General features: G+C 45.8%; 1 protein-coding gene across 14 annotated transcripts in view; it reads right to left on the bottom strand.

The window, feature by feature from the left end:
* LOC110514101 (trinucleotide repeat-containing gene 6C protein) overlaps positions 1-15,396 on the bottom strand; it is an 83,995-nt gene extending 68,599 nt beyond the window's left edge. For all 14 annotated transcript variants that reach the window (XM_090197205.1, XM_090197206.1, XM_090197207.1 and 11 more), the window contains exon 1: positions 15,079-15,396. The gene's annotated coding sequence lies outside the window, so the exon portion shown is untranslated. The remainder of the gene's footprint in view (positions 1-15,078) is intronic.
* Positions 15,397-27,624: the final 12,228 nt, after the last annotated feature.

Below are 27,624 nucleotides of genomic sequence, written 5' to 3'. Positions count from 1 at the left end.
GGGGGAAGCCACTGCAAGAGGAAAATAACTATAAAAACATATAGTAACTAACAGCGAGGAGGAGGAACGGTGCTGCTTGGTGTGTGGGAGAAGCCACTGCAAGAGGAAAATAACTATAAAAACATATAGTAACTAACAGCGAGGAGGAGGAACGATGCTGCTTGGTGTGGGGGAAGCCACTGCAAGAGGAAAATAACTATAAAAACATATAGTAACTAACAGCGAGGAGGAGGAACGGTGCTGCTTGGTGTGGGGGAAGCCACTGCAAGAGGAAAATAACTATAAAAACATATAGTAACTAACAGCGAGGAGGAGGAACGGTGCTGCTTGGTGTGGGGGAAGCCACTGCAAGAGGAAAATAACTATAAAAACATATAGTAACTAACAGCGAGGAGGAGGAACGGTGCTGCTTGGTGTGTGGGGGAAGCCACTGCAAGAGGAAAATAACTATAAAAACATATAGTAACTAACAGCGAGGAGGAGGAACGGTGCTGCTTGGTGTGTGGGGGAAGCCACTGCAAGAGGAAAATAACTATAAAAACATATAGTAACTAACAGCGAGGAGGAGGAGGAGCAGTGCTGCTTGGTGTGTGGGGGAAGCCACTACAAGAGGAAAATAACTATAAAAACATATAGTAACTAACAGCGAGGAGGAGGAGGAACGGTGCTGCTTGGTGTGTGGGGGAAGCCACTGCAAGAGGAAAATAACTATAAAAACATATAGTAACTAACAGCGAGGAGGAGGAGGAACGGTGCTGCTTGGTGTGTGGGGGAAGCCACTGCAAGAGGAAAATAACTATAAAAACATATAGTAACTAACAGCGAGGAGGGGGAGGAACGGTGCTGCTTGGTGTGGGGGGGAAGCCACTGCAAGAGGAAAATAACTATAAAAACATATAGTAACTAACATCGAGGAGGAGGAACGGTGCTGCTTGGTGTGGGGGAAGCCACTGCAAGAGGAAAATAACTATAAAAACATATAGTAACTAACAGCGAGGAGGAGGAGGAACGGTGCTGCTTGGTGTGTGGGAGAAGCCACTGCAAGAGGAAAATAACTATAAAAACATATAGTAACTAACAGCGAGGAGGGGGAGGAACGGTGCTGCTTGGTGTGGGGGGGAAGCCACTGCAAGAGGAAAATAACTATAAAAACATATAGTAACTAACAGCGAGGAGGAGGAACGGTGCTGCTTGGTGTGGGGGGGAAGCCACTGCAAGAGGAAAATAACTATAAAAACATATAGTAACTAACAGCGAGGAGGAGGAACGGTGCTGCTTGGTGTGGGGGAAGCCACTGCAAGAGGAAAATAACTATAAAAACATATAGTAACTAACAGCGAGGAGGAGGAACGGTGCTGCTTGGTGTGTGGGGGAAGCCACTGCAAGAGGAAAATAACTATAGAAACATATAGTAACTAACAGCGAGGAGGAGGAACGGTGCTGCTTGGTGTGGGGGGGAAGCCACTGCAAGAGGAAAATAACTATAAAACATATAGTAACTAACAGCGAGGAGGAGGAGGAACGGTGCTGCTTGGTGTGGGGGAAGCCACTGCAAGAGGAAAATAACTATAAAAACATATAGTAACTAACAGCGAGGAGGAGGAACGGTGCTGCTTGGTGTGTGGGAGAAGCCACTGCAAGAGGAAAATAACTATAAAAACATATAGTAACTAACAGCGAGGAGGAGGAACGATGCTGCTTGGTGTGGGGGAAGCCACTGCAAGAGGAAAATAACTATAAAAACATATAGTAACTAACAGCGAGGAGGAGGAACGGTGCTGCTTGGTGTGGGGGAAGCCACTGCAAGAGGAAAATAACTATAAAAACATATAGTAACTAACAGCGAGGAGGAGGAACGGTGCTGCTTGGTGTGGGGGAAGCCACTGCAAGAGGAAAATAACTATAAAAACATATAGTAACTAACAGCGAGGAGGAGGAGGAACGGTGCTGCTTGGTGTGTGGGGGAAGCCACTGCAAGAGGAAAATAACTATAAAAACATATAGTAACTAACAGCGAGGAGGAGGAACGGTGCTGCTTGGTGTGGGGGAAGCCACTGCAAGAGGAAAATAACTATAAAAACATATAGTAACTAACAGCGAGGAGGAGGAACGGTGCTGCTTGGTGTGTGGGGGAAGCCACTGCAAGAGGAAAATAACTATAAAAACATATAGTAACTAACAGCGAGGAGGAGGAGGAGCGGTGCTGCTTGGTGTGTGGGGGAAGCCACTACAAGAGGAAAATAACTATAAAAACATATAGTAACTAACAGCGAGGAGGAGGAGGAACGGTGCTGCTTGGTGTGTGGGGGAAGCCACTGCAAGAGGAAAATAACTATAAAAACATATAGTAACTAACAGCGAGGAGGAGGAGGAACGGTGCTGCTTGGTGTGTGGGGGAAGCCACTGCAAGAGGAAAATAACTATAAAAACATATAGTAACTAACAGCGAGGAGGGGGAGGAACGGTGCTGCTTGGTGTGGGGGGGAAGCCACTGCAAGAGGAAAATAACTATAAAAACATATAGTAACTAACATCGAGGAGGAGGAACGGTGCTGCTTGGTGTGGGGGGGAAGCCACTGCAAGAGGAAAATAACTATAAAAACATATAGTAACTAACAGCGAGGAGGAGGAACGGTGCTGCTTGGTGTGGGGGAAGCCACTGCAAGAGGAAAATAACTATAAAAACATACAGTAACTAACAGCGAGGAGGAGGAGGAACGGTGCTGCTTGGTGTGGGAGAAGCCACTGCAAGAGGAAAATAACTATAAAAACATACAGTAACTAACAGCGAGGAGGAGGAGGAACGGTGCTGCTTGGTGTGTGGGGGAAGCCACTGCAAGAGGAAAATAACTATAAAAACATATAGTAACTAACAGCGAGGAGGAGGAGGAACGGTGCTGCTTGGTGTGTGGGAGAAGCCACTGCAAGAGGAAAATAACTATAAAAACATATAGTAACTAACAGCGAGGAGGGGGAGGAACGGTGCTGCTTGGTGTGGGGGGGAAGCCACTGCAAGAGGAAAATAACTATAAAAACATATAGTAACTAACAGCGAGGAGGAGGAACGGTGCTGCTTGGTGTGGGGGGGAAGCCACTGCAAGAGGAAAATAACTATAAAAACATATAGTAACTAACAGCGAGGAGGAGGAACGGTGCTGCTTGGTGTGGGGGAAGCCACTGCAAGAGGAAAATAACTATAAAAACATATAGTAACTAACAGCGAGGAGGAGGAACGGTGCTGCTTGGTGTGTGGGGGAAGCCACTGCAAGAGGAAAATAACTATAGAAACATATAGTAACTAACAGCGAGGAGGAGGAACGGTGCTGCTTGGTGTGGGGGGGAAGCCACTGCAAGAGGAAAATAACTATAAAACATATAGTAACTAACAGCGAGGAGGAGGAGGAACGGTGCTGCTTGGTGTGGGGGAAGCCACTGCAAGAGGAAAATAACTATAAAAACATATAGTAACTAACAGCGAGGAGGAGGAACGGTGCTGCTTGGTGTGTGGGAGAAGCCACTGCAAGAGGAAAATAACTATAAAAACATATAGTAACTAACAGCGAGGAGGAGGAACGATGCTGCTTGGTGTGGGGGAAGCCACTGCAAGAGGAAAATAACTATAAAAACATATAGTAACTAACAGCGAGGAGGAGGAACGGTGCTGCTTGGTGTGGGGGAAGCCACTGCAAGAGGAAAATAACTATAAAAACATATAGTAACTAACAGCGAGGAGGAGGAACGGTGCTGCTTGGTGTGGGGGAAGCCACTGCAAGAGGAAAATAACTATAAAAACATATAGTAACTAACAGCGAGGAGGAGGAGGAACGGTGCTGCTTGGTGTGTGGGGGAAGCCACTGCAAGAGGAAAATAACTATAAAAACATATAGTAACTAACAGCGAGGAGGAGGAACGGTGCTGCTTGGTGTGGGGGAAGCCACTGCAAGAGGAAAATAACTATAAAAACATATAGTAACTAACAGCGAGGAGGAGGAACGGTGCTGCTTGGTGTGTGGGGGAAGCCACTGCAAGAGGAAAATAACTATAAAAACATATAGTAACTAACAGCGAGGAGGAGGAGGAGCGGTGCTGCTTGGTGTGTGGGGGAAGCCACTACAAGAGGAAAATAACTATAAAAACATATAGTAACTAACAGCGAGGAGGAGGAGGAACGGTGCTGCTTGGTGTGTGGGGGAAGCCACTGCAAGAGGAAAATAACTATAAAAACATATAGTAACTAACAGCGAGGAGGAGGAGGAACGGTGCTGCTTGGTGTGTGGGGGAAGCCACTGCAAGAGGAAAATAACTATAAAAACATATAGTAACTAACAGCGAGGAGGGGGAGGAACGGTGCTGCTTGGTGTGGGGGGGAAGCCACTGCAAGAGGAAAATAACTATAAAAACATATAGTAACTAACATCGAGGAGGAGGAACGGTGCTGCTTGGTGTGGGGGGGAAGCCACTGCAAGAGGAAAATAACTATAAAAACATATAGTAACTAACAGCGAGGAGGAGGAACGGTGCTGCTTGGTGTGGGGGAAGCCACTGCAAGAGGAAAATAACTATAAAAACATACAGTAACTAACAGCGAGGAGGAGGAGGAACGGTGCTGCTTGGTGTGGGAGAAGCCACTGCAAGAGGAAAATAACTATAAAAACATACAGTAACTAACAGCGAGGAGGAGGAGGAACGGTGCTGCTTGGTGTGTGGGGGAAGCCACTGCAAGAGGAAAATAACTATAAAAACATATAGTAACTAACAGCGAGGAGGAGGAGGAACGGTGCTGCTTGGTGTGTGGGAGAAGCCACTGCAAGAGGAAAATAACTATAAAAACATATAGTAACTAACAGCGAGGAGGGGGAGGAACGGTGCTGCTTGGTGTGGGGGGGAAGCCACTGCAAGAGGAAAATAACTATAAAAACATATAGTAACTAACAGCGAGGAGGAGGAACGGTGCTGCTTGGTGTGTGGGGGAAGCCACTGCAAGAGGAAAATAACTATAAAAACATATAGTAACTAACAGCGAGGAGGAGGAACGGTGCTGCTTGGTGTGTGGGGGAAGCCACTGCAAGAGGAAAATAACTATAAAAACATATAGTAACTAACAGCGAGGAGGAGGAGGAACGGTGCTGCTTGGTGTGGGGGAAGCCACTGCAAGAGGAAAATAACTATAAAAACATATAGTAACTAACAGCGAGGAGGAGGAGGAACGGTGCTGCTTGGTGTGTGGGGGAAGCCACTGCAAGAGGAAAATAACTATAAAAACATATAGTAACTAACAGCGAGGAGGAGGAACGGTGCTGCTTGGTGTGGGGGGGAAGCCACTGCAAGAGGAAAATAACTATAAAAACATATAGTAACTAACAGCGAGGAGGAGGAACGGTGCTGCTTGGTGTGGGGGGGAAGCCACTGCAAGAGGAAAATAACTATAAAAACATATAGTAACTAACAGCGAGGAGGAGGAGGAACGGTGCTGCTTGGTGTGGGAGAAGCCACTGCAAGAGGAAAATAACTATAAAAACATATAGTAACTAACAGCGAGGAGGAGGAACGGTGCTGCTTGGTGTGTGGGGGAAGCCACTGCAAGAGGAAAATAACTATAAAAACATATAGTAACTAACAGCGAGGAGGAGGAACGGTGCTGCTTGGTGTGGGGGGGAAGCCACTGCAAGAGGAAAATAACTATAAAAACATATAGTAACTAACAGCGAGGAGGAGGAACGGTGCTGCTTGGTGTGGGGGGGAAGCCACTGCAAGAGGAAAATAACTATAAAAACATATAGTAACTAACAGCGAGGAGGAGGAACGGTGCTGCTTGGTGTGGGGGGGAAGCCACTGCAAGAGGAAAATAACTATAAAAACGTCCGTTACACTGGGCTGAGATGCCTTTCAAAATATCCATATTGCAATTTCAATGTGAATCTGATTAATTGTGCAGCCCTAGTGTGTGTGTGTGTGTGTGTGTGTGTATGTGTGTGTGTGTGCGCGTGTGAGAGAGCGTGCGTGGTCTAGGGAGGTGGATCCCCAAGAAATGCCAAAATAAGGTACCTAAATGAGAGAAACGTTGAAGAAAATGAGTTGTTTTGACTGTGAGAGGGTTGAATGACTGACATGGACATTGATGCAGTGCCAGCCAGCAGTCAGTTTGGAGCAGGAAGACAGTGATTGATAAGCTAAACGTACAGCCTTGAGCTTGATGCTGCTTCTTGAGGTGCTGGAGGATAGAACCACTAAAACACAACAAGAGGATTAGAGAAGTGATGTCTATTAAACCAGACTGCTTCTGGGAACAAAGGCGGACAAAAGGCAATCAGAGAGAGGGTAGAGGAAGGACCGTACAATAAAGAGGGTAATGGTATGATGGGGTGGGAAGGTGGGAAGGGGGGGAGGTGGGGGTGCAGGTTGCTTTTGATATCCACACTCTGGTGTATGTGAGAACACATACAAGGAAGGGGGGAGGTGGTGGGTGTGAGAACAAATACAAGGAAGGGGGGAGGTGGTGGGTGTGAGAACACATACAAGGAAGGGGGGAGGTGGTGGGTGTGAGAACACATACAAGGAAGGGGGGAGGTGGTGGGTGTGAGAACACATACAAGGAAGGGGGAGGTGGTGGGTGTATGTGAGAACACATACAAGGAAGGGGGAGGTGGTGGGTGTGTGAGAACACATACAAGGAAGGGGGAGGTGGTGGGTGTGAGAACACATACAAGGAAGGGGGAGGTGGTGGGTGTGTGAGAACACATACAAGGAAGGGGGAGGTGGTGGGTGTGAGAACACATACAAGGAAGGGGGAGGTGGTGGGTGTATGTGAGAACACATACAAGGAAGGGGGGAGGTGGTGGGTGTGTGAGAATACATACAAGGAAGGGGGAGGTGGTGGGTGTGAGAACACATACAAGGAAGGGGGAGGTGGTGGGTGTATGTGAGAACACATACAAGGAAGGGGGGAGGTGGTGGGTGTGAGAACACATACAAGGAAGGGGGAGGTGGTGGGTGTGAGAACACATACAAGGAAGGGGGAGGTGGTGGGTGTGAGAACACATACAAGGAAGGGGGAGGTGGTGGGTGTGAGAACACATACAAGGAAGGGGGGAGGTGGTGGGTGTATGTGAGAACACATACAAGGAAGGGGGGAGGTGGTGGGTGTATGTGAGAACACATACAAGGAAGGGGGAGGTGGTGGGTGTATGTGAGAACACATACAAGGAAGGGGGGAGGTGGTGGGTGTATGTGAGAACACATACAAGGAAGGGGGGAGGTGGTGGGTGTGAGAACACATACAAGGAAGGGGGGAGGTGGTGGGTGTGAGAACACATACAAGGAAGGGGGAGGTGGTGGGTGTATGTGAGAACACACACAAGGAAGGGGGAGGTGGTGGGTGTATGTGAGAACACATACAAGGAAGGGGGAGGTGGTGGGTGTATGTGAGAACACATACAAGGAAGGGGGAGGTGGTGGGTGTGAGAACACATACAAGGAAGGGGGAGGTGGTGGGTGTGTGTGAGAACACATACAAGGAAGGGGGGAGGTGGTGGGTGTGAGAACACATACAAGGAAGGGGGGAGGTGGTGGGTGTGAGAACACATACAAGGAAGGGGGAGGTGGTGGGTGTATGTGAGAACACATACAAGGAAGGGGGGAGGTGGTGGGTGTATGTGAGAACACATACAAGGAAGGGGGAGGTGGTGGGTGTGAGAACACATACAAGGAAGGGGGGAGGTGGTGGGTGTGAGAACACATACAAGGAAGGGGGGAGGTGGTGGGTGTGAGAACACATACAAGGAAGGGGGAGGTGGTGGGTGTGAGAACACATACAAGGAAGGGGGGAGGTGGTGGGTGTGAGAACACATACAAGGAAGGGGGAGGTGGTGGGTGTATGTGAGAACACATACAAGGAAGGGGGAGGTGGTGGGTGTGAGAACACATACAAGGAAGGGGGAGGTGGTGGGTGTATGTGAGAACACATACAAGGAAGGGGGAGGTGGTGGGTGTATGTGAGAACACATACAAGGAAGGGGGGAGGTGGTGGGTGTATGTGAGAACACATACAAGGAAGGGGGGAGGTGGTGGGTGTATGTGAGAACACATACAAGGAAGGGGGAGGTGGTGGGTGTATGTGAGAACACATACAAGGAAGGGGGAGGTGGTGGGTGTGAGAACACATACAAGGAAGGGGAGAGGTGGTGGGTGTGAGAACACATACAAGGAAGGGGGGAGGTGGTGGGTGTGAGAACACATACAAGGAAGGGGGGAGGTGGTGGGTGTGAGAACACATACAAGGAAGGGGGAGGTGGTGGGTGTATGTGAGAACACATACAAGGAAGGGGAGAGGTGGTGGGTGTGCGCTCGGTGGGGGGAAGGGGGCTTGCGACAGTCGATAGTCACTTGGCACAGAGCCAGGAATGCCAGCACTGCAAGACAAATAAGAGCGAGGCTGCTGAGCCCCTGGGAGAAGGGTTGCTTGCTCGCTAGCAACCGCAGCAGCCGCAATGGCGGAATCAGACTGCAGCCCCTCTGCTCGGCACGATCGTACATTAGGAAGACAGACCGCAACTTCCCAAAACACTCTGGAAAACGAGATCTGATGTGCCACATTGGAGCCCTTCGGCTATCCCAAAACACTGCTTAAAATTCTCCATCCATCTGCCAAACAAAGACAGTTAAATTAAAGAAATCTGGGAAACCAGGCTGGTATTCACAGCGGAATTTGAAAAAGGCTTTTGATAAAGTATGACTGGAATTTATACATAAAAGCTTGGAATATTTCCATTTTGGAGAATCTCTTATACAAATGGGTTCATTATATTTTATTTGGAATGGCAAGCCAGACAAAATTATAATGAATATTAATTTGGAGAGCATAAACGATTCAATAATAAATCTCACTAAAGGCTTCAATCATACAACAACTACACTTAAATTATACAACAACTACACTTTAATCATACAACAACTACACATAAATTCAAACTGGTTCTCTAGCAGCTTAGTAAGAATGGCTCACCCCATGTTCAAGAATGGCCTTTTCCCCCAATTACAACCGCTCTCTTCCTATTATTTGAAAATGAAATCTCCAAAATATGTCTATTTTTAAAACAAGCAATAGAAAGCTGGTTGCAATTTCAGTTTAATCCACCAGAAAAGACAGAACAAATATTACAACAAATACTATGGTTAAACTCAAATATACTAATTGATCAAAAAAATATAGAATTTGAAAATAAATTATAAAATTACAAATTATAGGACTAGTTGACTTGTCACACATGCAGCTAACACAAATGTCTTCTCAATCTAAAATTAAAACCAACTAATTGCAGCATTACCACAACAATGGAAAAAGCACTTGGAAGGGGAGAAGGTAAGGAACTTGTCTGTCGGCCCTGCATTAAATACCAAAATTTGTTTTGTTTTTTAAATGGTGATAAAAAGTATATCAGTTTCATTTCAGGACAACAACAAAGTGACCGCTGTGCCATATAGATTGCAAGATAGTTGAGAGGAGATTCTCGATGTACCGATTCCATGGCACATGGTTTATGAAATGATACGCAAAACTTTGGTTTTTCAATTTAAATTATACAAAATTCTTGCCAATTAAATGTTAAATGTCAATTACCAATTAAATGTTATATCAATGGGTGATACAACCATCCCAGCACTGCAGACTTTGCTGCGAAGAGAGAGAATCATTAGAGCACTTGTTTTGGTACTGTCAAATATGTAGCTTGTTTTTGGTTGCAGGTTCAGGAATGGCTGAAGAATTTACCTGGAGCCAACTCTGCAAATAGCACTGCTGGGTGATTTGAAATGTCATAGTCAATTAACCAATAACATAATAATAATCTGAACAAAAATGTTTCTTTAATTTACAATCTGTAGAAACTATGAGAAAAGAAAGGTTCAGAACATTTGTGAAACATCACATCTGAAAAATATATGGCAAATAGAAACTGGATGGTGTTCAGAGATAGATGGCAGGGGTTGATGGTAGCTGAAGGGTGGGACTTAAAATGACTAAATGTGGCTGTTCTCAGACGATCTCACAGGTGAAGAAGCCAGGTGTGGAGGTCCTGGGCGGTTACACGTGGTCTGCGGTTGTGAGGCCGATTGGACCTACTAACAAATTCTCTAAAACGACTTGAGGCAACAACTCGTGGACATTCCTGCAGTTAGTATGCCAATTGCACGCTCCCTAAACTTGAGACATATGTGGCATTGTTGTGTGTCAAAATTGCACTTTTTAGAGGGGCCTTATTGTAGCCAGCACAAGGTGCACCTATGTAACGATCATGCTGTTTAATCAGTTTCTTGATATGCCACACACGTCAAGTGGATGGATTATCATGGCAAAAGGAGAAAAGCTCACTAATAGGGATGTAAACGTTTTTGTCCACAAAATTGGAGAAATATGCTTTTTGTGCGTATGGAACATTTCCGGGATCTTTAATTTTAGCTCATGAAACAAACACGTATGTGTGTGAGAGAGAAGTATCTATACACACACACACACACACACACACACACACCTACTCATTAAAGGGTTTTTCTTTATTTTTACTATTTTCTACATTGTAGAATAATAGTGAAGACATAAAAACTATGAAATAACACATTCAAATATATTTTATATTTGAGATTCTTCAAAGTAGCCACTCTTTGCCTTGATAACAGCATTGAGTAGGTGTGTCCAAACGTTTGAGTGGTACTGCATAAGAAAAGAGAAAAAACAACAACTGGGCAATAGATGATGATATTCCTCTAACATAGCGAAGATGATCTCCCGCTTCAAAGAACTAGAAGCTATTGTCTATGAAGTCATGCTAATGCTCTGGCCAGGAGATTTTTCAGATGCTACACTCTTCCTGGCACTCTTAGCAGGCCCCCAGAAATAAAAGCTATGGATAGGATCCAGCAGTTGAAGTTCCCGATGACTTTCATCCTCTCCGTCAGTAACCGGAGCAGCCGTTTCACGAGCCCGGTCAAACAACTTATTGCTCCAATAGATCACAGAACGTCCCCAACAAAATAACTTATTAGACTCCAATCACGTGGCACTTGCTCTGTTTCCACATTCATCTTCATAAAAAGCCATTATCCAGCAGGTGAAAGGGCCGTATGTGAAGGGAAACTCACGTAGCAAGAAGACTAAATTAAGACCGATCAACGTAATAAATGCCGTCTTTGTGCAGGGCTGGGCAGTCAGGAACAATTTTTACTGAAGCAGGTGAAGAAGAACTCCAGAACTTTGTGTAAATTCAATAAAAAACAACTTGCTAGACTTGCTGAAGGTCCAACTGATGAGCTAACTGCCATTAACATGTTCAATGGCCCACTTTGGCCAAGTAGCCTAGTCTGCATTTCTTAGTGTAATTAAAAATTATATATATATATATATATATATTATACTAAATATTTTTACATACAAGGCTAAAGGATATAAAGTCTATTTAAGTACTGACACTGGGCTTGAGAGGCCGTTAGAGAGTGGAATCAGTGGATGACTCACAAATTGGTCACCTCAAGTGGGCCTCTCTTCAGAAGTCTACGAAAGCAGAAAGCCAAGCCTTCAGTCAGACCTCAGGGGGACAAACCCTACTGTTCACTTCAAGGGCCTTTCAATAATCTCCCCTTTGCCTCATTTAGGTCTACTTGGAGAATGACAAGTGTTCTGCCCCAGAGCTCAGCCCCTCTGGGAGTGAACATGCGTTAGCAGAGAGAAAAGCCCCAGCGCCAGCTTCATGGCTCGTTAAACCTGGCCTAACGTTTACCAACATGGTGCCATTGAATGACTGCTGGCCGTAATAGGGCAAAAGACAACGATGACATTATAAAGGGAATGAGTTGTTTATAAGGAAACAGAAGGATTGTGCTTCAGAGGTCTAGTCTACATCTTATCAAAAGATATGGCGTCCATTCCGTTTCAGGTCTGGTAGCCTAGTTGGGAGGATGGGCGTCCATATCCATTCATGAATTCACTAGGATATCTTGGAGAATATCTCAAAGTGGGGGTTTCAGACTGTGATATTTCCATTGCCAGCTTGCACATCTCTTTGAATTTGCAGTTATAAAATCACTAGGACATCTCCCACTGAGATCGATGTTTAATCTAGAACAGAGAGATTCTAATAGTGGGTAGTGGGGAGAAAATCTTCCAGTGTGGTTCCTTCCCAAACTGATATTTCCCTTGCAAGTCTGCACAACTTTACGAATTTGCAATTCAGTGTGTGAGCTGAACGCAAACGACAACCTATTGCAAGGCTATCTGTCAAATCAAACAGACTGGCTGTTGACTTCTTAGTTACACTAACATATGAAACCCACAACAAAGAATGAAAAGGTCCACTCTTTAGATCATCAACAAAAAGATGTTTAATAGAGTTGAGCTAATGACTAGTTAGCGACAGAACCTGCTGGGTGTTGGAGGTATTCAGAATCAGATTAAGTGATTCATGTGAAGAGGCTGTGGATCAAGGCTTTTCCTCACTTAGGCGTACACTATACTTCATATTCAGCCTGGTACATCCACTTGTATGGCACTCAATTATCAAGAATGAATTTGCCTTTCTGGCTGCTTAGAGAACGCCTGAGGACCAAACTGCTGAGTTGGGACTAGGAGAGTGATATGCTTTAGTTATGCTGATCTGTGCTTCGATCTCTTTGTACTTATTCAGACCTGATTAATAACAACATGGATTCTTCTGACAGTTCTTGAGTTGTTGATATGTGTGTGTTCTTCTTCGAGGCCTTGCCTGGCAAATCTGAGGGGCAGATCAGGGAATCATTTGGGACTATCAACAATGCTAACTTGTAAGAAATAGAGCCAATCAAAACCATTACCTCAGAGATCCTGTCCTGGTTAGCCAATAGTGTGGCATGCAAAGTCAAAACATGTAAACCTATCTCTAAGAAACAGTTTGACATCAGAGCATTTCACAAAGAGCAAGGTTAGTCATTTCAAAGGCAAACAACTACCCTGTAAGCCAAACTGCCAGAGCTGCCACAGAAACCTAACCATCAGGCCACTGTGTGTATGCTGAGCTGAGGAGAGGAACTGAGTGCAGGCCTAAGACCTGATCTGTATAGTAATCAGAGCATTAGAGTGTGTGTGAGGTGGTCGATGTCAACTGACTGTGAAGACAGTGTAATGACAGGTGTCACAGGGATAAGGGGATACAGGAAGAGAAAATGTGTTTCAATTAAAAAGAGATTATGACATCTTGACAGTTCAAAGGACTCCAACTGTAGAAGAACAGCTCATTGTGCCATGGAGTCCCTCTCGCTGAAATAATGGTACGGGACATCTTCCTATAAACACATCTAGGGACGGGTGTTGACTAGCATAAGCTAAACTGCTGCAACATCTGATGGGTCTACCCATTTTCACAAATAACCATGTGCTTTCATGTCTCTATTCAAATAAACAAAGCCTTGTGAACAATAAAGCAACCTTCCTCTGGAGCGCATTCCAACTCTGGCAACATGGCCCATCTTTCAGCCTGGCAAGCCCCTTCCTCTCTGGGAGACTCATGCCAGGGCAGCCCAGCCATTATGACTGCATGCCCAGAGCAGGAGGCAGTTGCCATCAACAATACATGTGTATTCATGTCAGAGAAAGCAAGAGGAGGAAATCACTTGCTAGTAGCTACCTTTTAAAAATCAGCAACCAACAGAAACATGGCAGGCTTAAGCAGAGAACCAAGCTTGTAAGTGTGGACCCAGCTTCAGCCATGTCTGTTTGGTTAGACTAGAGAGATTTGATTGGCTGTATTCCGACCACACAAGGGCCAAAGGTTATGTCTAGATGGGATGCAGCTTGTCAAATTTGACGCCAAAAGTTGTTTCCCTAACCCAATTCTCCTAACCTGCAACGAAAAGTAAATTTGGACAAATACTGTATCCCTTCTAGACAAGACCAGGGCCAAAACAATTAACCAGAAGTGCCATGAGAATTGGAAAGGATCCAATATGGACTTCCAAACCACTCTAATCTCAAATGTGTATAACCTCAAATAGAGCCCGCAATTCCTTGGCTAATTTGTTTAACCACCCCCATTACTACCCCCATAACCCTAACCCATTGGATAGTAGTCCTGCCTGTAACCCCAACCAGCTCATTTTGTATCTGTATTTGACTACATTGTCTATTTTATCACCACAGCAGTACCGAATGCCTACCTGCTTACTCTAGAATAGATCTATGTGCTTAGCATTTCAAACACATATGCCAGTCGGCATGCGCATGTGGGATGTTGTTGAAGCCCATTATTAAATGTCATTGGTTAATGCAAATGTCACGATGAAAGTTGCTTGTTTCTACCTATACTGATCATTTTCCTCCCGGTGTGCATTATGTTTGCATTTCAGATCAGTTTGGTTTCCTTTTATGAATACATTTTAAAGATGGTTATTACAATGAAGTGATTTAATAAAAACAAGACCTTGGTAGTCAAATTTAGAAAATTGCCAACAATGTTGCAATACTCAAACATGAAGGCATTACGCACTGTTTTGATAAATTGATGCTGTTTATCAATCGGAAGCTGCAGCCGCATATCAGGGCGCTTTGCTTGGATGCGAATCCCCGCCCCTCTTTAAATATTTCTCTAAATAAATTATGTTAAAAGATTAGAAAATACAATACGTTTTACCTAATTTCCCACTGTGGGCTTTAGTGAATTTGAATTCAATTTGAGGTGTAATTTGCATGACAATAATCGATGTTCTGTCCTTGATACCCTTATCACAGACCAATAATTCGATCGCAGCAAGAAGCTACAGTAGCAAAGCAATACAGCTACCGTTAGCTCTCTGTAGTCCTAACCATTTGGCAAAGTTTTAGGTTCGAAATGTGTTCTCTAGTCTCGAATGTAATTGCAAACAACCAAAGCAAATGTTGATTATCTCAGGAAACAACGTGAAATAGAGCAAGTGTCAGAGAAAGGAAGAAATGGCAGCAGAGTGCGATATTTAAGCAAATAAGCTAGCTAATGTCAAGCAAGATAAAGTATAACGGTGCAACTTGTGTACTTTTTCAGCTAAATATAAAAACGAACACCATATGCATTTTCAGTAACCTACCTTGTCTTTGATGAGCTGACATTTTTAAAGTGCAAAAAAAATATGTTTTACAGCACGCGACTGTGAAATGTTCGCAAATAGAGGAATCCAAGAGAGCAAATTCTTGCAAAATCCAATATTTGGAGAGGGGGTATTTCCAAGATATCCATTAAAACATCGTCGATGATAATTCCTACCGTTCAACGGGCTTTCGTTAGTGGTGCCTCTGCAGCCATTTTGTTCAAACTAGCGATAGCAGCAGCTCGCGACGCTTCAATCTGAGGTACAGGACGTGCATCTGTCCCTAGCGACTGGCCACGTGACCTCCAATAACAAACTGGTCCCACTCAAAGAGGCGCCACATGCTCCGCCTCGCCGTTTCCATGACAACTACCGTGGCCAACCTCTCTCTACCTCCTTGTTTCCTTGCCTTCCTTCCTCTCCCTTTCTGACTTGCTTACTAAGAAAGCAATGCAATGCAATGCAAAGCTATACAGTGTTTGAGCTCACAGTTCTGTAGCTTTTGAAGATTTAGAATGTTTAGTTCCTAATGTGTTATGTGAGCAAGTGCAATGTTTATGCTTCGCTGGTTATGTACTTTTCACCTACAGAGGGCACAATTTCAACACATCTTATGTTGATCATACACCAGCACTTACAAACATGTTAGTGCTCTCTGTGCCAGCCCAGCATTCCATTCCTATTTGCATAACACACACATACACACCAGCAGTACTCCACACCATGCCTTCTTTTTCTATATTATTTCTTGTTGTTGTTGCAAACAAAGAATGAAATAGATGTTTAAGTGGATTCCACAGGGTTCTCTAGCAGCTTAAGGTGATGATTCCAACTGGGCCAATTCAAATCTACAAAATGAGACTCAGCATGGAAGATTGGAGGCTACAATGGGCTTGTATGCTATCTACTATCTGGTAGGGTAGGAAAAGACAATTACCTCCACAAGTCAATATTTTAGTCATGCTGGAATGATAACGATAAACTTCTCTATCCCCCACTTCCAGTTTATCTCTGTCATCCTTCTCTCGCTCTCTCAAGAGACAAACAAATACGATCAGAGTGCCGGACAAATATTTCACTGTGCAACGAGCCAAATCTGGATCTCACTAAGGACCCATATCTCTCTCTCTCATTAGCTCTGATCTACCATTCACACCCAGGCTAAGCAAACCCCATCTGATACAAATACTGTTGCTTAGAGGCTTAGATGAATATGTGTCTATCAGAAGACATCATATACAGTGCCTTGCGAAAGTATTCGGCCCCCTTGAACTTTGCGACCTTTTGCCACATTTCAGGCTTCAAACATAAAGATATAAAACTGTATTTTTTTGTGAAGAATCAACAACAAGTGGGACACAATCATGAAGTGGAACGACATTTATAGGATATTTCAAACTTTTTTAACAAATCAAAAACTGAAAAATTGGGCGTGCAAAATTATTCAGCCCCCTTAAGTTAATACTTTGTAGCGCCACCTTTTGCTGCGATTACAGCTGTAAGTCGCTTGGGGTATGTCTCTATCAGTTTTGCACATCGAGAGACTGAATTTTTTTCCCATTCCCCCTTGCAAAACAGCTCGAGCTCAGTGAGGTTGGATGGAGAGCATTTGTGAACAGCAGTTTTCAGTTCTTTCCACAGATTCTCGATTGGATTCAGGTCTGGACTTTGACTTGGCCATTCTAACACCTGGATATGTTTATTTTTGAACCATTCCATTGTAGATTTTGCTTTATGTTTTGGATCATTGTCTTGTTGGAAGACAAATCTCCGTCCCAGTCTCAGGTCTTTTGCAGACTCCATCAGGTTTTCTTCCGGAATGGTCCTGTATTTGGCTCCATCCATCTTTCCATCAATTTTAACCGTCTTCCCTGTCCCTGCTGAAGAAAAGCAGGCCCAAACCATGATGCTGCCACCACCATGTTTGACAGTGGGGATGGTGTGTTCAGCTGTGTTGCTTTTACGCCAAACATAACGTTTTGCATTGTTGCCAAAAAGTTCAATTTTGGTTTCATCTGACCAGAGCACCTTCTTCCACATGTTTGGTGTGTCTCCCAGGTGGCTTGTGGCAAACTTTAAACAACACTTTTTATGGATATCTTTAAGAAATGGCTTTCTTCTTGCCATTCTTCCATTAAGGCCAGATTTGTGCAATATACTTTTGTTGTCCTATGGACAGAGTCTCCCACCTCAGCTGTAGATCTCTACAGTTCATGCAGAGTGATCATGGGCCTCTTGGCTGCATCTCTGATCAGTCTTCTCCTTGTATGAGCTGAAAGTTTAGAGGGACGGCCAGGTCTTGGTAGATTTGCAGTGGTCTGATACTCCTTCCATTTCAATATTATCGCTTGCACAGTGCTCCTTGGGATGTTTAAAGCTTGGGAAATCTTTTTGTATCCAAATCCGGCTTTAAATTTCTTCACAACAGTATCTCGGACCTGCCTGGTGTGTTCCTTGTTCTTCATGATGCTCTCTGCGCTTTTAACGGACCTCTGAGACTATCACAGTGCAGGTGCATTTATACGGAGACTTGATTACACACAGGTGGATTGTATTTATCATCATTAGTCATTTAGGTCAACATTGGATCATTCAGAGATCCTCACTGAACTTCTGGAGAGAGTTTGCTGCACTGAAAGTAAAGGGGCTGAATAATTTTGCACGGCAAATTTTTCAGTTTTTGATTTGTTAAAAAAGTTTGAAATATCCAATAAATGTCGTTCCACTTCATGATTGTGTTCCACTTGTTGTTGATTCTTTTACAAAAAAAATACAGTTTTATATCTTTATGTTTGAAGCCTGAAATGTGGCAAAAGGTCGCAAAGTTCAAGGGGGCCGAATACTTTCGCAAGGCACTGTACATGACCATAAAACTATGACTCTGATAATAAATGGGATGACAGCCCCCCATGAGTACACACAATGAAATAACCATCTGGACTCACGTCACCCACATGGATTATGGCAGAGATGTGCCTTACGGCGACAGTAGCAAAGCACAATGACTCAGCCTACATCATGATGAAGTACATGGTGAGGCGTGGAGGAAGAGAGGGAGGGGGAGAGAGAGACACTAAGCATGGCTTATGGAAAATACTCCTGGGGGTGTCATGGCCTCTACAGACGTTCATAATTCAATGTCCCCTGGTAGCTACCAGGCTCTCTCTGTCTGTCTGTCTGTCTGTCTGTCTGTCTGTCTGTCTGTCTGTCTGTCTGTCTGTCTGTCTGTCTGTCTGTCTGTCTGTCTGCCTGTCTGCCTGTCTGTCTGTCTGTCTGTAGGATCCTATAAAGGGTTAAATGTCATCTTAGGCAGACTCAGGGGGCCAGACAGGGGTTGTTGAACTTGATGTCACCAGAGTGGACGTTAGTATTGATCGCGGTCACAGGGAGTCAACGTACGCCGTGGAGCCGGTTAGAGATTCAATTATGACCCTTGCCGACCCCGCGACATCTGTCTGCCAGAGATAAAAGGTCAGGCTGTTAACGTGTTTAACAACTTGGCCCCGTGGCAAACACAGAAGGTAAATTAAAGGAGGAATTGTCACTGGGGAGAGGAGGGGTGGAGGAAAGAAGAGTCTCGGATAGGAGAACTGCTTTATAGATTCAGTTAAGGGTATAATCGGTTTAATATACAGATACAGACAAGCACAGACAGCGATAAACACAGAGACAGCCATAGACACAGAGACATTCATAAACACAGAGACATCCATAAACACAGAGACAACCATTAACACAGAAGCAGCAATTAACACAGAAGCAGCCATTAACACAGAAGGAGCCATTAACACGGAAGCAGCCATTAACACAGAAGCAGCCATTAACACAGAAGCAGCCATTAACACAGAAGCCGCCATTAACACAGAAGCCGCCATTAACACAGAAGCCGCCATTAACACAGAAGCAGCCATTAACACAGAAGCAGCCATTAACACAGAAGCAGCCATTAACACAGAAGCAGCCATTAACACAGAGACATCCATAAACATAGAGACATCCATAAACACAGAGACATTCATAAACACAGAGACAGCCATAAACACAGGGACAGCCATAAACACAGAGACAGCCGGATACACACAGATGCACGCTGGAACGCAGACTCACAAAAACGTTTTTTTAAAGTAAATAAAATACAAATATTTTTTCTGTCACATACACCAGATAGGTGCAGTGAAATGTGTTGTTTTACAGGGTCAGCCATAGTAGTATGATACATTGACCTTGATAATTAGATCATTTTGCTAAGGTTACCTGAACGTTGTTACAAATGACCTTTTCCATATATTTAAGGTAGAGTCAGCAAAATGATGTTGCACTAGCAACATTGCGATGAGCAAGAAGCAAGACTTCATTCTTACACAGTCACACAGTCTTTTTTCTTTCAACCGGTCGAACTGATGTCATCAAAATTAAGGAGGACCAAGGCACTGTTCATATCTGCGCAGGGGCACAGGTGTGCTTCACGCTCTTACAACGTGGTAGCCACGTCTAATTCTTTCACCCATTCAATCCCTCATCTGTTACTTGTTCATGGGACCAGCTGACATTCACTCACTCACCTATTCACACTTGGTCACTCACTCACTCCCTCCGTCTTTTCCTCTCTCCCTCTTTTTCCCTCACTAACAGGGATGGAAAAGGTACTGGAATATCATACTCAAGTAGAAGTACTGTTACTTTAATTACATTTTACTCAAGTAGCAGTATATGTTACTTCAATGACATTTTTCTCAAGTAGGAGTACTGTTACTTTTTAATGACATTTTACTCAAGTAGAAGTACTGTTACTTTAATTACATTTTACTCAAGTAGCAGTATATGTTACTTCAATGACATGTTTCTCAAGTAGGAGTACTGTTACTTTTTAATGACATTTTACTCAAGTAGATGTACTGTTACTTGAATGACATTTTACTCAAGTAAAAGTACTGTTACTTTAATTACATTTTACTCAAGTAAAAGTACTGTTACTTTAATTACATTTTACTCAAGTAAAAGTACTGTTACTTTTTAATGACATTTTACTCAAGTAAAAGTACTGTTACTTTACTCAATTTCACTCCAGTAGAAACATGCTATCGATGCTAGCCTCGTGGGCATTAGATAGTCTATTGTGGCTCAATTGTAAGATAGAGAGTCACAACCACACTGTTTATCAGATTTATTATACACAAACATAATTGGCTACCTTTATGGGATACAAATGAACAATTAACTACCGGCAAACATTGGCTTGTGATTGCTCTCTTTCTCTATCGCTCCATTTTCTGTGTCCCTCCAGATCTGTAGAGGTGCTGTCTTCATCATAAAAGCTGATAGTAGGCTATTTCAACCACATCAAATATGCATCGAAGCCAAACTGAAACCTTATCAGAAAAACATTTGGTCGTTTTCACAGCTTTCTTTTTTCTTACAACCGGTCTAACTGATGTCATGAAAAAGAAAGGAGGACCGAGGCACTCTTCATATAATTCATTAAAAGGCCTTTATTTGTATGGCATGTTCAATGGGAACAAAGTGTAATAACTCTGAAGTGTTTCGGCTGCATGGCCTTTGTCAGGGAGGCCATGCAGCCTCCCTTTACACAGAAAATCTTTTCATTTTTTTGTGATATTGCATTTTCTCCCCAGTCCCTAAAAGTCTTTGCTCCCCGAACAAAGATGACAGAGACTAGATTGAAGTATTCATTCTATCGATCATTATTCTGTTGAGCAAGTATTTATTTATTCTTCTGGGGCAACATATAATGAATGACAAGAGAGAAGCGACATGGGATCAGATTTGTACTTTATCACATATAGTTGGGCGTTTGTGGATGGGTTATTTTTAATTGCGGGCGGGTAGCGTGAAGAAACAGCTGAACTGCACACCACTAACAAACACGCACGCACACACGCACCACTAACAAACACGCACACACTCTGTTTATCTACACTTGTGATGAGCATGTCTTTCTGAGGGGCTGGAAGTGAAGAGCAGCGCAGCCATCAAAGCCTCTTCACACTGTTATCCTTCAAAACCTGCTGGCGCCTCAGCAGCCCCACGCACCTGACATGTTCACTCACGGTTGTTTCGGAGGAGGTGTGCTAGCAGCGCTAAGTGCTAACGTCTGCTAGCGCAGCACCAGATTTCTTTGTGGACTCGAGATGAGATTGAAGATTGTGGGGGGATGGGAGGGAGATATATCAGTCATGGATAACATAGTGATCTGTTTCTATAGGGCAAATACCCACTTGATAACTGTCTCTGACGATATGTGTCAGGCATTGTCATTAGAAAGAGAGAAAATCTCTTCATGTATGTGTGTGCAGGGGCCCAGCTGAGGACGGGGGGGCATGTACCCCCTACATTTTGAAATTGCATTTTTAGGCAACTAGATTCAGCAGCAGGCCAATTCTTGTTGGCATGGGGGGGCAGAACATAATTATAATATTCTGTACACTGCAAATTGACCACAACTAAGCCCCAAAAAGAGATTGTTGTTTTCAAATACTATCATTTCATACCTTGATAACATTGTCTATTTTATTTGTGGTAATACTTGGTGAACAGACTTCCTAAATTAAACTTATTTTTTAGCTGAATTCCTGGTGATTATATTTTTTGCTAAAAACTTTGGGGGGCAAAAAATCCCTTGCAGGACGGTTTTGGCCCGCTGACCGAATGTTGCCACCCATCATCTGTCTGTCATTCTGGGCTGGGGAGTCAGACACAATAGAGGCTGATCTTGACTTCACTCTGATCAATACTCTTATCCCCTGAGACACTCCCTGTGTGTGCGTGTGTGTGTGTCATATTGATGAGCAGGACATGAGTGCAGTTGAAGCCATGGACCAAAAGGAGATGTGGATGAGTTAATGAATGTGAATAGGAACTGGACTAGGAAGACAAACAGCTAAACTTGATTCCCATTGCCAGTTGTTAACCTTTAACCTAGTATGTGTATTAAAAATACTAAAGACAAAGCAAGAAGAAGAGGTCACGGCATGGATATTCTATTATGCAGATTCTAAGCTATTATGAGGCAAACAAAAGTATTGCCATAACGTAAAGTAAACTCTTCATTTAGTGTTACAGAGGGGGAAAATGAGGCTGTGTTTTCAATCTGCAATCAGGGGGAATAACACTGTGTATTCTCAAAGGGTTGCTGGAGTGTGTTGTGGTGGGGATAACAGTCTAGCATGGGTGTTGTGGTGGGGATAACAGTCTAGCATGGGTGTTGTGGTGGGGATAACAGTCTAGCATGGGTGTTGTGGTGGGGATAACAGTCTAGCATGGGTGTTGTGGTGGGGATAACAGTCTAGCATGGGTGTTGTGGTGGGGATAACAGTCTAGCATGGGTGTTGTGGTGGGGATAACAGTCTAGCATGGGTGTTGTGGTGGGGATAACAGTCTAGCATGGGTGTTGTGGTGGGGATAACAGTCTAGCATGGGTGTTGTGGTGGGGATAACAGTCTAGCATGGGTGTTATGGTGGGGATAACAGTCTAGCATGGGTGTTGTGGTGGGGATAACAGTCTAGCATGGGTGTTGTGGTAGGGATAACAGTCTAGCATGGGTGTTGTGGTGGGGATAACAGTCTAGCATGGGTGTTGTGGTAGGGATAACAGTCTAGCATGGGTGTTGTGGTGGGGATAACAGTCTAGCATGGGTGTTGTGGTGGGGATAACAGTCTAGCATGGGTGTTGTGGTGGGGATAACAGTCTAGCATGGGTGTTATGGTGGGGATAACAGTCTAGCATGGGTGTTGTGGCTATCAGCCTCTCTCTCCTCCCCTTCTCGCTTCCTCCTCTCTCTCCCTCCTCTCTCTCTCCCTCCTCTCTACCACAGCATACACGTGTCACAGTGATGAATGCGTCCTTCCTCCAAATGACCTCCAAGGTCACGAGAATCAGGGAGAATGCAGCCAGCCTCATTTCCCAAGAAGCCTTAGCAGGTAACAGCAGCTTGACCTAATCTGAAATGTAATGAAACGAGCTCTCCCGCAATGGGCTCTCCACTGGACTGGAGGGTTGTGTGTGTGTGTATTTTCTCTCTCTCTCACACACACACACTGGATTTATATCAGTTGGTAACCATTATTGTATTATTTTGGTACCAGACTCACTCTGCCTCACTGGTGTCTATCTCATCCACATATCAAACCCAACCCCAACCACTCTACTTGCCACACTGTGGACCCCCCCCCCCCCCCCCCCCCCCCCCCCCACACACACACACACGCACACATGCACACCAACTAGAAGATCTCTCTCCACAAAGGCCAAGTTGGAATAGAAGGAGAAGAACAGTAAGTGAGTGAGGTGGTATGGGTTAGGGTGGCCAGAACCAGGTGGTATGGGTTAGGGTGGCCAGAACCAGGTGGTATGGGTTAGGGTGGCCAGAACCAGGTGGTATGGGTTAGGGTGGCCAGAACCAGGTGGTATGGGTTAGGGTGGCCAGAACCAGGTGGTATGGGTTAGTGTGGCCAGAACCAGGTGGTATGAATCTGCTCTTGAAATCAAAACACACAGTCATTCAGAAATCAACCAACCAATCAACCAACCAACGAATCAACCAACCAACCAATCAATCAATCAGCCAATCAACCAATGAATACATCTGAAAATCCCACAGATTTACACAAAGATGGATACAGCAGCCAGGCCAAGCCACATTGGCCCTCACATTTACCACACTTCTGCAGTGGGATTAGCTTAGTAAATAATACATGAGTATGTAACTACAGTGGTGAGATGATGGTACCAGGATGAATATTGCCAATGCGAGGCAACAGCAACAGCAGTGTCTTCCTCGCAGTGGAGAAGGTCTTATCTAGGCTATACTATCAATCTCAATGCCACGTCCCGAGATCCTGTATCCACACATTATTCATTTAATATTAATGAATTAACATTATTGTTCACCTAATTATTTAGTATGTCTTAATTATCTCTTAGATAACATATGCATGCTAGGTCATGGGGAACGTAAATTAGAAATGATGATGTTGTTTCTGTGGCCTACAAGAGGAATGTAGGGTATTTTCTGCATATGAATCACCATAGAGTTGTAATATTGAATGTCCCTGGCTGGTGCATTGTGGGTGTCTGTTGCTGTATGTGTTGTAATCTCTCTGTCTCTACCTCTTCTCCTTTCCATTTCCCAGTCAGGGCACACACTCTACAGAGCAAAATGAATCATTCATACATCTGTGTATAATCCCGTAGGCCTGCTCCCCAGACAAACAGAGAGCGACTGAGAGAGACAGAGACTAGGAGTTAAGTCCTCAGTCCCCTTCATCACTCTCAGTCCTCAGTCCTCTTCATCACTCCCAGTCCTCAGTCCTCTTCATCACTCCCAGTCCTCAGTCCTCTTCATCACTCTCAGACCTCAGTCCCCTTCATCACTTTCAGTCCTCAGTCCTCTTCATCACTCCCAGTCCTCAGTCCTTTTCATCACTCCCATTCCTCAGTCCCCTTCATCACTCCCAGTCTGTAGTCTCACCTCTGCCTACCTGCCTGGTGTTATTGACCACCCCAGCGTGCTGTGGTGTAGCTCAGTAGGTTTCCACCACTGTTTACTGCCTCCTCTTTGGGCCTGGAGGCCTCTGTCTCCACCACTGTTTACTGCCTCTATGGGCCTGGGAGGCCTCTGTCTCCACCACTGTTTACTGCCTCCTCTATGGGCCTGGGAGGCCTCTGTCTCCACCACTGTTTACTGCCTCCTCTTTGGGCCTGGAGGCCTCTGTCTCCACCACTGTTTACTGCCTCCTCTTTGGGCCTGGAGGCCTCTGTCTCCACCACTGTTTACTGCCTCTATGGGCCTGGGAGGCCTCTGTCTCCACCACTGTTTACTGCCTCCTCTATGGGCCTGGGAGGCCTCTGTCTCCACCACTGTTTACTGCCTCCTCTTTGGGCCTGGAGGCCTCTGTCTCCACCACTGTTTACTGCCTCTATGGGCCTGGGAGGCCTCTGTCTCCACCACTGTATACTGCCTCTATGGGCCTGGGATGCCTCTGTCTCCACCACTGTTTACTACCTCCTCTATGGGCCTGCATGCCTCTGTCTCCACCCCTGTTTACTGTCTCCTCTATGGGCCTGGGAGGCCTCTGTCTCCACCACTGTTTACTGCCTCTATGGGCCTGGGAGGCCTCTGTCTCCACCACTGTTTACTGCCTCTATGGGCCTGGGATGCCTCTGTCTCCACCACTGTTTACTACCTCCTCTATGGGCCTGCATGCCTCTGTCTCCACCCCTGTTTACTGTCTCCTCTATGGGCCTGGGAGGCCTCTGTCTCCACCACTGTTTACTGCCTCTATGGGCCTGGGAGGCCTCTGTCTCCACCACTGTTTACTGCCTCCTCTATGGGCCTGGAGGCCTCTGTCTCCACCACTGTTTACTGCCTCCTCTATGGGCCTAGGAGGCCTCTGTCTCCACCACTGTTTACTGCCTCTATGGGCCTGGGAGGCCTCTGTCTCCACCACTGTTTACTGCCTCCTCTATGGGCCTGGGAGGCCTCTGTCTCCACCACTGTTTACTGCCTCTATGGGCCTGGGAGGCCTCTGTCTCCACCACTGTTTACTGCCTCTATGGGCCTGGGAGGCCTCTGTCTCCACCACTGTTTACTGCCTCCTCTATGGGCCTGGGAGGCCTCTGTCTCCACCACTGTTTACTGCCTCCTCTATGGGCCTGGGAGGCCTCTGTCTCCACCACTGTTTACTGCCTCTATGGGCCTGGAGGCCTCTGTCTCCACCACTGTTTACTACCTCCTCTATGGGCCTGCATGCCTCTGTCTCCACCCCTGTTTACTGCCTCCTCTATGGGCCTGCATGCCTCTGTCTCCACCACTGTTTACTGTCTCCTCTATGGGCCTGGGAGGCCTCTGTCTCCACCACTGTTTACTGCCTCTATGGGCCTGGGAGGCCTCTGTCTCCACCACTGTTTACTGCCTCTATGGGCCTGGGATGCCTCTGTCTCCACCACTGTTTACTACCTCCTCTATGGGCCTGCATGCCTCTGTCTCCACCCCTGTTTACTGTCTCCTCTATGGGCCTGGGAGGCCTCTGTCTCCACCACTGTTTACTGCCTCTATGGGCCTGGGAGGCCTCTGTCTCCACCACTGTTTACTGCCTCCTCTATGGGCCTGGAGGCCTCTGTCTCCACCACTGTTTACTGCCTCCTCTATAGGCCTGGGAGGCCTCTGTCTCCACCACTGTTTACTGCCTCTATGGGCCTGGGAGGCCTCTGTCTCCACCACTGTTTACTGCCTCCTCTATGGGCCTGGGAGGCCTCTGTGTCCACCACTGTTTACTGCCTCTATGGGCCTGGGAGGCCTCTGTCTCCACCACTGTTTACTGCCTCTATGGGCCTGGGAGGCCTCTGTCTCCACCACTGTTTACTGCCTCCTCTATGGGCCTGGGAGGCCTCTGTCTCCACCACTGTTTACTGCCTCCTCTATGGGCCTGGGAGGCCTCTGTCTCCACCACTGTTTACTGCCTCTATGGGCCTGGAGGCCTCTGTCTCCACCACTGTTTACTACCGCCTCTATGGGCCTGCATGCCTCTGTCTCCACCCCTGTTTACTGCCTCCTCTATGGGCCTGGAGGCCTCTGTCTCCACCACTGTTTACTGCCTCTATGGGCCTGGGATGCCTCTGTCTCCACCACTGTTTACTGCCTCTATGGGCCTGGGATGCCTCTGTCTCCACCACTGTTTACTGCCTCCTCTATGGGCCTGGGAGGCCTCTGTCTCCACCACTGTTTACTGCCTCCTCTATGGGCCTGGGAGGCCTCTGTCTCCACCACTGTTTACTGCCTCCTCTATGGGCCTGGTAGGCCTCTGTCTCCACCACTGTTTACTGCCTCTATGGGCCTGGAGTCCTCTGTCTCCACCACTGTTTACTGCCTCCTCTATGGGCCTGGAGTCCTCTGTCTCCACCACTGTTTACTGCCTCCTCTATGGGCCTGGGAGGCCTCTGTCTCCACCACTGTTTACTGCCTCCTCTATGGGCCTGGGAGGCCTCTGTCTCCACCACTGTTTACTGCCTCCTCTATGGGCCTGGGAGGCCTCTGTCTCCACCACTGTTTACTACCTCCTCTATGGGCCTGCATGCCTCTGTCTCCACCCCTGTTTACTGTCTCCTCTATGGGCCTGGGAGGCCTCTGTCTCCACCACTGTTTACTGCCTCTATGGGCCTGGGAGGCCTCTGTCTCCACCACTGTTTACTGCCTCCTCTTTGGGCCTGGAGGCCTCTGTCTCCACCACTGTTTACTGCCTCCTCTATGGGCCTGGGAGGCCTCTGTCTCCACCACTGTTTACTGCCTCCTCTTTGGGCCTGGAGGCCTCTGTCTCCACCACTGTTTACTGCCTCTATGGGCCTGGGAGGCCTCTGTCTCCACCACTGTATACTGCCTCTATGGGCCTGGGATGCCTCTGTCTCCACCACTGTTTACTACCTCCTCTATGGGCCTGCATGCCTCTGTCTCCACCCCTGTTTACTGTCTCCTCTATGGGCCTGGGAGGCCTCTGTCTCCACCACTGTTTACTGCCTCTATGGGCCTGGGA

This window comes from Oncorhynchus mykiss, chromosome 13 (genome assembly GCF_057628025.1).
Source record: "Oncorhynchus mykiss isolate SJ-2025 chromosome 13, ASM5762802v1, whole genome shotgun sequence".
NCBI lineage: Eukaryota > Metazoa > Chordata > Actinopteri > Salmoniformes > Salmonidae > Oncorhynchus > Oncorhynchus mykiss.
This window is presented reverse-complemented; position numbering and strand designations above follow the sequence as displayed.